Here is an 8,714-nt window from a genome sequence, read left to right as displayed (position 1 = left end):
TTTCTAGAATGTGCATGGGCATTAGTGTGTAGACTTTATGGAGGAAATAGAGAGTATCAGTTAACCTACTTAGCTGATTAAAGAGAGATGGGATAAGAGGAATGCTCCTGTTACTTCTTGAGTTTGTGACTTTTTGTAAAGGCCTAATCATTTAGAAAAGAAAAGAAAAAATGAAGCTGCTTAAAGTTCCCTCTGCACTAGAAAAAATTACCTCAGCACAATACACAGATATAAACAAAAATTACAGAGAAGGAAACGATTAATTCTGTCTGGAGTTTAAGAATAAGAAAATTAAGTTTCAGAAAGTCAAGACACCAAAGGAGGAATAACAGAGAAAGATTTCTTTCTATCCTTCTGCTTCTCTTGAAGAAAAACTTCTGTGAATGCAATACCACTAAATGAAAACAAAGAGATACTGTCTGACTAACCCCAGTTCATTTCCACATAAATTCACAGAGTGACGTCGTACCCACAACTTCTCAACGTCATCAATGATGGGTTGCAATAAAAATGACCTTGAGAGTTCTTTTTAGGTCTATTTGTACAAACCTTGACAAATGAGTGGTATTTAGAAAGGCCAGCAGACCACATGGCTGACTTTGCATGTTTATAAAACTGTTTAAATACAAGCACGAGATTCCAAGATTTGAAAAGCATTTGAATTGTCTCATAGAGCACATATAAAATGGACAGAGTAGTTTCAGTGTCTCTGACCAAATACAGAGCTTTGAAGAAATAGCTAGTGTCAATGACAACATTTTGGCTGGACAGCTTCAGGTAAACAGGATACTCATTTAATACTATACTTGCTCATCGCCTTCACCATGAGTACAGGCCTGGCCATAATCAATCTGAGTCATAACAATCCAGAAAACGATGATTCTTAAAAGTCCCATTAGGAACTATTTCAGAACTAGTAGATTTAGTCTGTTTCTATAATGACAAAGGAGATTTATACACAGCCTGGAAGAAGCTACCTAGTTTTACCATTTCCATGAAATGTCATGAACAATTGTAGACATGTAAGTAAAATTTTCAAAGAAATAATATTCTCGATGACCATTTATGACAATGAAACTGTATCATAACTCTTCCTTCTTACATTTCATAAAGATATACAGATACTTGTTTACATAAAACAATATAAAATACCAGCTAGGGTAAGATGGGTGTCAGAACACCTGCAAATGATATCTTTGGAGAAATTATAGCAAAATATCATGTGGCCACTTAATGATTTGTCACCAGTTATTTCTGAAATTCCAGTCCATTACACCGACTACCATAACAGCTATTTAAGCATGAAATGTTTGCTCTCCATTTTATTTATATACTTCATGGACCATTTACTGTTAGCTATAAAATCATTGGAAAAGTAATTGAGTTTACAGCTGAGAAAAATAAGAAGCCTCCTAAACAATCTCAGAATATTGATTTAGTGTCTTAAAGGTAAGGATAAACCAAAATTGAATGTGAAATTGGGGTAAAAGGTGACTTTTTAACAGGAACTTTTTTAAAAAAATAAATGAGCAGAGTGGCTTGCTGATATTCAGCTCCCTACTCTCCTGCCTTAAAGCTTAGCCACAGAGCGATGAGAACTTAAAAATGCCTGCAGTCTTCATAGATCAAAAATAATATCAGAGGCCAAAGGTGATTCACAATAACACTAGCTATCTTTGGCTTCAGCCACTAGACACAGCTGTTAAAATTCTGAAAGTTTGGACTAGTGAGACTGACAACATGTAAAAATAGGACACCTTATCTCATAGCCATGCCCCCTACAAGATGTTCTATTTTCCAAGACATGCAAAACTTGATTACACTCCCAAACTCTTTAATACCCACTGCGTGTGCAAGGCACTGTTCTAGACACCAAAGGAATACAAAGATGATGAAACCTAACTTCATGGCCTCCACAAACTTAAGGTCTCAAAGAAAGATAAATACATGAATGACTTTAGTACAGAGTATTAAAAGAGCTACGAACAAAATCCTCCCCCCTGTTGGATTATGCAGTTCACCTAGCTGTCGATTGACTTGAGGAGCATTGAGAATGAACCCCGCCCACTCTGGTGCTGCTAGGTAGAAGAGGCACCCCATTCAGGCCTTAGAGAACCAAGAAGCCGCCTCTAGCACACACCTAGTACTCTCCTTCTACATATGATTCTCCCACTGGGGGAGATCTTCCAAGACAAGAACTAACGTTTTTATTCATCCTGTACTCCTAGAATTTGATTTAGTGTTTTATATATAGAAATCAATCAATAAATGTGGAATGGAAAAATTAATAATTAAATTCCCTCAATCTGGAATGAGCCACTATTCCTCTCCTCCCTTTTCTCTACACACACACATTTCTAAATATAAAAATCATACCCAACTAAAATGCCACTTCTTCCATATAGCAATATCTAATTTTGCCTCATGTTTCCACCTGAGGCAGTTTTTTGTCTTTTCTTTGGATTTTTCTATAATTTATATCCTTTAAGTTCCTAAAATGTTTTAAATGGCTGAATTCTTACATCAATTGTCTATAGTTCACATTCGCCACCCCCTCGCAATATTTTGTGTGATCATTGCTATTTGCGTACCACTGCTTTATGTATAAGCTACTAGAGGGAGATATCTGACCCTAACACCTCATTTGTGATAGCTTCAGCACCCTAAAGGAGCGCTGAATTGTTGGTTTAGCTAGAAATTGTTTAGCATCAATATTTATCCTGAAGATAAATAAAATTTTGATTATATGAAATATTTCTAGAAGTGACTGAAAGGTTCCAATAGAACAGAGGTCTTCTTAACTTATGCCATTTCCCCTCAAACCTCCAAGCACAGCTTTCCTCTGATTCATCTTCCTCCTGGATAATATCAGAGATGATATATATTGATGAATCTTCAACTATGTCTTATTTTACATGAAATACTTAAAGCAAGAGGTTAAATAATCATTTACCCTAAAATGGTGGGCAGCCTCTATCTTTGACCTCCAAAACCCTGCTGCACATTTATTATGATTTTTCTTCAAAACCGAATAAGATTCCAGATTAAAAATTCAAATGTTATTTCTCTCCTCCAAAATTTTCAGGTTTCTTTGTTTAGTCCTTCATATCTCTACACATAGCAAAATAAAAGAAACAAAAACAAAACAAAGACTATATTAAATGTACAACTTTTAGCACATTGCTGGGCACGTAGGAAAGATGGGGCTAAAAAGTTAATTGGTAAAACATGCAAAAGAAAATTTCTAATAAAAAAATCTTGTATATAACTGGGTATTTTGTTTTACTGACAAATGTCATGTAGTCAGAGAACTCAAAATTCGACACTCAGAGAAATTTATTTTATTAAGTTTAAGAGTCATGCTGAGCAGCCTATAGCTGGTATTTTATGTGCTTTCATTTTGAAGTTTCTTATTTACAAGGAATGGTTTATATTGTCTCCAGGGAACATAAAGCGTATTTGTTACTTTCGATCACATGTCAAATTGATTTTATTGTTGACACTATGACCATAACTGCAACAGGAACACTGAGGATCATAATTGGATGAGTGTTTCACTGGAGCACGTCAGATTCACCAGATTATGCCGTGTGTGTGTGTGTGTGTTTGTGTGTGTGTGTGTGCGTGTGTGTGTGTGTGTGTGCGCGCGCGCAGTATTTTTGAGAATTCTACAGAATCATCATATAAATTGTTATTTTTCATAATAAAATAAAGTTGCTGATTTAAAGAGAAACCATAGAAGGAACATGTATAATTATATTTGAATCAACAGCTGCTGTACCCACTGAAATCTTCCCCCTCACATTGAGGACACTATCACTATATTTTTGCAACTAAAAGAAAGTTGTTGTTCTAAATGTAGATAATCTAAGAATCAATCCTCTTACTTTCATGTCTTTCCTCAGAGTGATTTAAAAGAAAATTTTTTAGAAAACATTTGTAAAGTTAAAATTTGTCAGTTGCTGGCAACACTGACAAAGTCCAATGTAGATTGCTTCTAAAATTCCTTGAATATCCAAAGAAACATAACAGAATGCAAGGTCCTGTATAACTTCATTAAATGTTCCTATGGGAGCTCAAAATAAGCATGACATGTTGCCCTGTTAAAAAAAAAAAAAATCTGGCATAAATTTCAGACAATTTGGATGATCCTAGAAATTATTATAATCCCTCACCATCTGTCTCTGCTAATTTCTCTACTCCTAATTTCTGGTTTTCTCACCACAGCCCCAAAGAAAAGAGCCTGCTTTGATCGTTATCAGTTCTTTCACCACCACTTTAGGGCAGACTTCCTAAAATAGTAATAAAAAATAATTTTTGCCTACCAATGACTAAGATGGTTATAGAATCTTATTGGACCATCCTCTAGCTAAACATTAAAGCTCAACTAAAATGAAAATTAACAACAGACAACGTAGCAATTACGGCTATAGCGTGACAAGAGAAAAAGTCAGTTTCATCCAAGAATGCAAATTTTGGAACTATAATTAAATGTGTAATCATTTCCATTTTATAGAAATTTTTATGGCCTGGAAAGGAACCAGGAAACCTCAGCTAAAATAGTGCCAGATTAGGATTTTTCAGTCTGGTCCAGAAAATGTCACTTTGGAGACGCCAGAATTTTGGCAGTACATCTTTTAATTTTATATCACTGAATTTATTTTTCTTAAATTATGTTATATTAAGTTAATGCAGCATAACTTTCTAAGTTCTTCTGGGAAAGATGAAGGTCACTTGGTATGGTAATTTACTGATGAGGAAGAAATAATGTTTCTAGATATGGTTAGAGATGATTGCTGAATCACAAAGAGATCATTATTTGTCCATCTCATATGTGAGTAGGAATGATGTCTATTAGTGGTGGCTTTAGTAAAATGTGTACATACATACAAAACAGGCTTATTTCACATGGCTAACAATTTCATATGACAGTGGATAATGGTGGGGGTAGGGTGGAAGCGAATTTAAAACAATAGACGACCAACAGAATAAGAATGTAACAGAAGGCACAATGCATCAAAGAAGAAATCGTATGAGAAGCAGATGACTATAAATCATAACAGACTAGGGATTGATTCACATTCTGAAGGTCTAAAGGAAACAAAAAGTAGGAGGAAGGAAAAGAAGGAATGATTGATGAAAAATAAAAACTGACACATCTAATAAGAAATGACAGTAAAAGTATACAGAATTATTAATGATTCATCAAAATAGAATAATCCACATTTGAAAAAAAGCTATCTAATCCTATGAAAAAATACATATACAATAACTAATGGGCGAGTATGCAGGCATAAATATGCAGACATAATAACGTTTTTAAAATACTCTTTCTCCCGATGTATTCATTGTTATTTAAAAAAAAAAAAAAAGAACAGACCAAAATATAAATGCAAATAGTAAGTGCTATAACAGAAGGAAAGAGGCCTGAATATTTTCTAAAGAACAAAATGTTCTGCACTGCTTTGAAAGGATATAAGAAAGCATCAGAAATTGTTAGAATCTTGTTACTGGGTCTCCTGTTGGTCCAAAGAGCAGCATCTTTAATGAGCAATGACCTGGGCACTGACTCAACATCTTGACATGGCCACAAACCATCTTGACATTGCCAACCACCATTAGAGACTGATAACATTGGTTCTAGTCTTGGATATTTTCGGGGAAATGAAAAACAAGCTATCTGACTTCCTTTAGCTGTAGTTTTAAAGCAATGATATACCAAAAATAAAATCTAACTATAAGCTACAGCTTAAATATTAAACTACTTGTTAATAATAGATATCTACTATTCAGGTAATGCAAATGTAAGATTCCATTTGCCCAGAGTTCTTTACACAAAGTAATTAATATCGAAAAATATTGTTTGACTATGTTAAGAAAATTTACTTCTCTGAAGTAAAAAAATAAAAAATGTAACCAAAAAGTAAATGATGTAAAAATGTAAAAATTATCTGTTGCAATATGATGACAAGAATAAAATCCTTAGGGAAGCGATAATGTTAATCATAAAGAAAATCATAAAACCCTAAAAGACAAAAGCATAAAAGACAGATTTTAAATGTCAACTTCCTTAGTCACTTCAGAAATACAAAGTAAAACAATGATATTCTACCTATAACTAGCAAAAACAAAAAATTATAATATGTAAGTCTGGTAAGTGGACAATCAGATAACTATACTTGTATACCTTTAATGATTGAACACAGTGTAACTGTCTTTTTGAAAAACAGTTTATTTAAGAAAAGCTTTTGATCTGGCAGTTTTACAGCTGGGAATCCATTCTAAGTAAATAATACAAAATACAGATAAAAATGTATACACACAGATGTTCTCTAGAAATTTGTATGTAATACAAGGAAATATCCAGCAATGAAAGAACTGTTAATTATAATATAGTCGTATTACACAAACATATTACACAGTTTTCAGTTATATAGGAAAATGTTTATGATAAATTGCCAGGTAGAAAAGCAGGATTCAACATTTTACTTTAGTTATGATGTCAAATTGTGTGTGCATGTGTGTGTGTGTGTGTGTGTGTATTTATGTCCAAACCACACATACACAAAAAACCATGAGTTGAAATAACTCTCTATATACACATACTGTTTTATAAATGGGAAAAACACATAATTAAAGAAATAAAATATTTTTCCAATAATGCTACTCACCAAGAACTAAATATCATTTTGGAACTAATAAATTACAATAACTGAAGATTATGAGAATCCTGACAAAATCTAAGCAAGGCTAAGTAAAGCCTGTCTTTGCCACCCACAGACTAGTCATTTAAACAAAGTTGAAAACCAAACATTTTTAGGATATTAAATAACACTTATGACTGAGATACAGTTGGTAGACTAAATGCAAATAATTCTTTTCTACTTAGCTAGGCCAAGAATCTTTATTAATTAACATGTAAACCTTAAGACAAAGCAGTATATACTTAAAACACCTTAAAACACATTTCTTGCCAAGATCCTACAGTTCTTTCAAACAAATCTAATTTTAGTCAACATTTAATTCTATCAAACATACTTAACCTTTTTCTCTCAAGGTTTATAAAGTCTACTTCTCCCAATTCTACAGTTTTTCGATTTAATTATAAAGAAAACTATATGCAAAATATTTTATTTTAAAATGTAGATGTGTGCGTAATTAGATAAATAGATACGATACCCCTGCCTCAATAAAAGACATTTCAAAGACTCGTGTAGTCAATGAAGTGACTAATATTTATCAATGCCAATAAAAGTGAAAAGGCTTAACTTCTCTCATTTCTATGACTAGCTTTCATAATCATGTAGTCATTGGAATATATGCATAATTCTGAAACGTCTCCTCTTTATTATGACATGTTTCAAACTGATAACAGGTTCTTGTTTAATGATATATATTGACAAACTCTAAAGTCTCCTGATGATTTGAGGAATCTTTTCTTCGGTTACTGTGTCTTTCTCTTTGGTCATATTCATTTATAAGTACACAACTTCCTTTTTTTTTCTTATCAGGAAAACATGAACTATTTCCTAAACTACACCTGTTGAAGAGAGATTAAAAAGATTCCTGGGCATTAACTACCAGTTTACTTAAAATATTTTTTTATGAAATATTAAATAAACAGAAATGGAATACCCACACTCATTTTTATTTTGCAATTGTATGACGATATGTTTATGTGATGTTTTGTGAAAGGTAATAACAGTCAAATCAAAATAGAAAATAGCAAGAGAAAAAGTCTCCAAGAAAAAGGAGAAAAAATAATGAGGTCAACATTTTGGAGCATTATTCAAATTAAAGCATATGACTTTAATTAAACAATACTTGATTCTACCTCCTTTCTAAGGCAATTTGCAATTTTGAAAATATAACTAAGAGTAGTACTATTAAAATGAATCTAAAGACGGATGTTTTTAAAAGCAATTCAAATAATTTTCCCCAAAAATCTTTAGTTGTTTAATAATACTGTAGTCTGTGGATTTTTAATTTATCGCATTTACTAGTTTTTATTCTTTGATGCTACTTGCATTTCCTCAATTTTATATTCACACTAGACAACCTATTTTAAACATCTGAAAGGTAAACTCAGCCTTGTGACTATTTCCATTTGATTAAAAAAAAGAAAATAAACTCTAATCTATAAATAAACAATAAGCACATTAATAAATATGCATTGAATTGTCAAAAACACTACATAACTTTTGGTTCTTAGGCAAAGAATTTTTAAATGTCGTCACAACATTTCCATTATTGTTTAAAAGTTAAGGCAAGTTCTAAAAAGCTGCAATTTATTTATTCACAAATATTTTTATAAGGAAAATTTGAAACAAAGAAAATAAAAATATGCTTTTATAAAATGAGTAGTGTTTTTCTGTCCATGAAGCTATCATTATTAATATTTTTTAAATGTTCAGGTAAGTTTAATTCATGAAAATGCATAAATCCTAATGGTACAATTTTGACCAATAGATACATATACATAACCCACTCTTATGATGATTTAGAACATTTCCACCTCCCTAGAAAGTTCTCTCATGTCTCTTTCTAGTTCATCTACTTTCACAGAGGGAATAATCATTCTTTTTTTTAACCTTGCACTAGTTTTGTTCTAGAACTTCCTATAAATGGAATCATATAAGATGAGTTCTTTTTATTTTGCTTCTTTTGCTCAAAATTATGTCTGAGTCATTCATGTTTACGCTGTATCAGTAGTT

This window comes from Pteropus vampyrus, unplaced genomic scaffold, assembly GCF_000151845.1.
Source record: "Pteropus vampyrus isolate Shadow unplaced genomic scaffold, Pvam_2.0 Scaffold181, whole genome shotgun sequence".
In the NCBI taxonomy this organism is placed as follows: Eukaryota; Metazoa; Chordata; class Mammalia; order Chiroptera; family Pteropodidae; genus Pteropus; species Pteropus vampyrus.
This window is presented reverse-complemented; position numbering follows the sequence as displayed.